Genomic DNA, 4,576 nt, shown 5'->3' with positions numbered 1-4,576 from the left:
TATAAAAATTTTGTCAATCCAGCTTGAGCTGCCACCTATCCCTGACCTTCTACCTTTCTGCAGCTGCTCCACCCCCTCTTAACAGCATAAAAATCACATTTCTACCTCACTTTAGGTCTGAAGAAGAGTCATATGGGCTATGAAACATTAACCCTGTTTCTCTCTCCACAGATGCTACCAGACCTGTTGAGTTTTTCCAGCACTTTGTAACATCTTGAGCCCTGTGTGGGATGTTAACGTTTCAGTGAGCTGAGTGACCCAACCTAGTTCTGTGCTCCAATCTCTGATGTGGCATATTAATGACCAATCAGCTGCTCATGGTCAATGAGTGGATGCCCTTTGGCCTGTTAGGAGTGTCACATCAGGTGAACATGTGACAGGCCTTCATTGATGGAATGTCATAACTGATACAGCTGTGTCTCCCTCACTATTGCCTGCATTCCCAAATTCTACATCCCTCTGTGTTACACTTGAGATTCAGCGACTGTGATGTGTAGCCACTGAGTTCTGAGAAGCTCTTTAACAGTGCAAATGAAGCCATTGGCTTTCAGTGGAGCTCTTCCTCCTTTCTTTCTAAGCAGAATCCTTCTCACTCCTGCGGCAATAAGAGGCTAGAGGGTGACACCAGAATGACCCCCCTCATGTTCGCCCTTCCCCCTCACTGCCATTCCACAGCCTTCCCTCCCTTGTCCCCCTCGTGTTCATTCACCCCACTCTCACCTCACAGCCCACCCCCGGTTGAAGTGCTCGGCTCTGAAAGTGGGGGTCTGCATAATGGTGTTCCTCGGGACAAGGTAGGCAAAGAGCAGGAGCAGACCAACCCTACAGCCCCGGCAGAATGGCCTTCATCACAACAAGACCGGTGCAGCGCTATGGCAGGCAGGCCATGTATGTTACGCTCACCTCGAAGTTACCAGTGAACTGAGGTCCGACTTGTGAACGCCACCCCTTTTCAAACGGGTTTGAGAGTGATGTACTTTCCCGCTGGTGTGATGGAAGGTTGGAAGGCCTGACAAGCTTCCAGTGAGCAGCTGTTTTAATGAGCATTCATGACATGTTAATAAATGCAAATAGCATTCACGCCACGAGTCAGTGGGATAACTGAGCCACCATAAACACACCACGGGCAGAATTGCAACCTGTTTTTATGATGGCGGATTTGCAGATTTTTGCCTGCCGCTGGACTCTCTGCTCTCGCCCACCATGAAACCTGCCGTGAGCGGGATGGGAAATTTCACCCAAGGAGATGAACAGCCACCTTCAAATGAGCAGCTTTGCTAGCGGATGGCCAGTAGAAATAGTTTGGATTTCTTTTTGGCCAAAAGCCGGGGGTGGGGTTGATTTATACACGAGATACATGACAAATTAAAGTTTTTTTGGACAAAGGTCAGGGGTCGACTTTTACACAAGAATGACTACTACTCGAGTATATACAGTAATAATTACTGTCCTCACAGTCCACCTTTGTCAACAATGCATTAACTCGCTCCCTTCCACCTTCAGATAAAGACCAAGCATTCCATTCAGTTCCAATTCTTCAATATGACATCTGCCCCAACATGACAGTGTTAATGATAACAACCCTGACCGAGCATCTGACATGTGTTAATTGTATCAATTGTGGTTAAGTCTATACCAGTGAAGGGCATTGATTGGATAGTTACTTGAGCACATATACAGGGACACTTACTGACCAGGGGCCTACCTCTGGGCACAGTGCACACGATCGATGAATATACCTGCAACGTTTAATTCTGTGAATAAAACTATTCCAAATAAAGTCTGACTCTGTTTGTTTCATTCACCAACTGGCTATTTGTATTAAAACACTGTTGCCTATGATTCTAATCTTCATGACTAACAATTGTGCTATATTCTATTTTAAGCAACAAACGCCAAAGTGAAGAAAAGTTATTCAAACGTCAGGAGTATCTTTACAACAGGTGTTCCAGGAGCATTGAAAGCAGGAACGAAGGATGGGGATAAAGAGATCATCAACGTTACAGAGTGAGAAATTCCTTTGTGTTTCAGTTCACTCCACCCTTTCCACCAGTATTTTCTGTTTTAAATCAATAAATTCTGATTCTAGTTTTCCTTCTATCTTTGACTATAGATTCACACGGTTTGCAGAAATTACTCACAGTGTAAATCACTCATTCTTTTCCACAGGGATCGGATGGCCCAGTCTTCAACCCCCTCATTCTTCAGTCAGGAAGATCTCAACAAACTGAAGTCGGATTGTAAAACAGGTGGGCTGGAGGCAGTTACTCACTCCAGTGATACAGAAGAAGTTAAAGGATCTGGACAATACAGAGTTTAACATCGTAGTGACAGGAGAATCAGGCGCAGGGAAATCCACCTTCATCAATGCGATGAGAGGACTCCGGAGTGATTATGAGGGAGTAACTGAAACTGGGAACACGTTAACCACAATGGAGCCAACCGGATACAAGCATCCCAACCTGCCGAAAATTTTTTTGAGGGAGCTGCCAGGAATTAGGACTAAACAATTTCCAGCAGATAAATACATGAAGAAAATGCAATTGAAAAAATATGATTGAAAAGATACGATTTCTTCATCATTATCTCATGGTCTAGATTCACAGAAAATGATGTAGAACTCACCAAAGAGATTAAGCGAATGGGGAAGAATTTCTACTTGATTCGCTCTAAAATCGACAGCGATTTAAATACTTTTGAAATGGAGGCTAGGAAGCATAACACAGATGAAGAACTAGAAAAGATCAGGAATTACTGTGTGTGCAGCTTAAAAGAGGAGGGGATACCATCACTCACTGTTTTCCTGATATCAAACTTTAAAGTCAATGAGTTTGATTTTCCAGCATTAAACAAAAGCCTCCCAGATATCCTTAAGAATTCAGGGAAGGGTGTTGTCATTCTGTCACTTCCAAACACAACACTGGGGATTATAGAGAAGAAAATAAAAGAGCTAAAGGAACAAATCTGGATGTTTGCAGCACACTCGGGAGCAGTGGGAGCTGTTCCAATTCCTGGCTTGTCATTTTATTTTAACGTTCAGGCTCTGGTTACTGCAATAATACATTTCCATCAATGTCTGGGTCTGGATGATGTCTCTCTTCAAAAACTGGCAAACATGGCAGGGAAATCTGTCAATGATCTGAAAGCAGTGGTGAAAACTCCCCTGGTGGGTGAAATAAATGAACAATTTGTGATAACAATATTAATGGGTTCCGTTTCAGTTGGCATTGTAACAGCTGAAGTCGTCCTTGACACCATCCCAAACGTTGGTTCCATCTTTGGAGCAGGATCATCAATTTCTGTGAGCCACAAACTGCTGACTGATGCACTGAATGAATTAACAGAGAATGCACAGAGAGTGGTGCAGGCGGCTTTTGGAACTGACTGAAATGGTCGGCACTAAAACATCAGGACGTTGAGCTCCTGTTAATCATTAGAAATTCAAAAACATTGTGTTGATTTGGCATCTTCCAGGGCCCCAGGAGAATGCAAATTGTTCCACAACCAAGGAAACACATTTAACATGCATTCACTGTGGCAACATAAATAAACATAGCAGCCATTTTGTGCACAGCAAGATCTCAAAAACAGCAAATGAAGTGACTGATCAGTTAATCCGTTTTTGGAGCTGTTGGTTGAGGGATAAATGTTGGAGAAAACACTGGGAGACGTCCCCTACCCTTCTTTAACTACTGCTATGGATCTACATTGACTTGAAGATGCAGCTGGGATCTTGTTTTAATGGGTGATTTGTGCACCTCTGACAGTGCAGCACTCCTTCAGTTATTGCACTGCAGTATTAGCCTATATTATGTACTCAAGTCTCTGAAGTAAATGACAGTGATGTCCAGAATTACAGCAATTTCACTCCTAACACAATTTGCTCTCCCTCCATTTAATTATCCTGAATCCTCAGCTATTCCTGATTTCCCTCATCAGATCACTGTGTTTCTCTCATTGCAGTAATATCACTGGTTCTTCAGTTAATCGGAGCTACCCATACAGCAATGGGATCAACTTGCATGGACTTGGTACTCTGTTCTGAGTGTTGATCATCTTTATGTTGATGTAGAATCCTCAGAAATCGAGGACTCTCAGTCGTTGAATGATAAATAAATGGTGAGTTAAATAATTCCATGCATTAACTCAATGGGCTGAATTTCCCCAGCACCAGGAGGCAGGAAGGAAAGCGGTGCTGGGGTGGGGCCGGAAAAATACAGGGAGCGGGTTGGGATCAGCTCCCCGATGTGAACCTGGTATCAAGGAACTTTACCAAACACGGGAGCAACTTTGGATAGAATCCCCGCTACAAGGAGGGGGAAAACAGATTGAAATATTGAAATGCCCCTTTAAGGGCCATTTTACCAGCCCATTAGCATTTTCCTGATGGTGGATCAATCCCACTCCCTCACCCCCCAATCCCACCAGCTGAGTGCAAGTGCTGAGTGCTCCCACAGCAGCTTAGTAGGGGAGATGAGAGTCTGGAACTCACTTAGTAGGGTGGTGGGAGATGGTATTTTTTAATCAAAACTGGGATGCAGACATGGAAGGTCCGCTCACTGGGCCCAGATTTGGT

At 43.9% G+C, this 4,576-nt stretch overlaps 1 pseudogene across 1 annotated transcript; it reads left to right on the top strand.

Annotated features, from left to right (window-relative positions):
* The first annotated feature begins 2,176 nt into the window (after positions 1-2,176).
* On the top strand, positions 2,177-4,120 carry LOC144675583 (interferon-inducible GTPase 5-like; annotated as a pseudogene). The gene has a single exon (XR_013575103.1). The product of XR_013575103.1 is annotated as an interferon-inducible GTPase 5-like (transcript).
* Positions 4,121-4,576: the final 456 nt, after the last annotated feature.

This window comes from Cetorhinus maximus, unplaced genomic scaffold (genome assembly GCF_964194155.1).
Source record: "Cetorhinus maximus unplaced genomic scaffold, sCetMax3.hap1.1 HAP1_SCAFFOLD_1028, whole genome shotgun sequence".
In the NCBI taxonomy this organism is placed as follows: domain Eukaryota; kingdom Metazoa; phylum Chordata; class Chondrichthyes; order Lamniformes; family Cetorhinidae; genus Cetorhinus; species Cetorhinus maximus.
The sequence above is the reverse complement of the archived record's forward strand: the minus strand, read 5'-3'. Positions and strand labels throughout refer to the sequence as shown.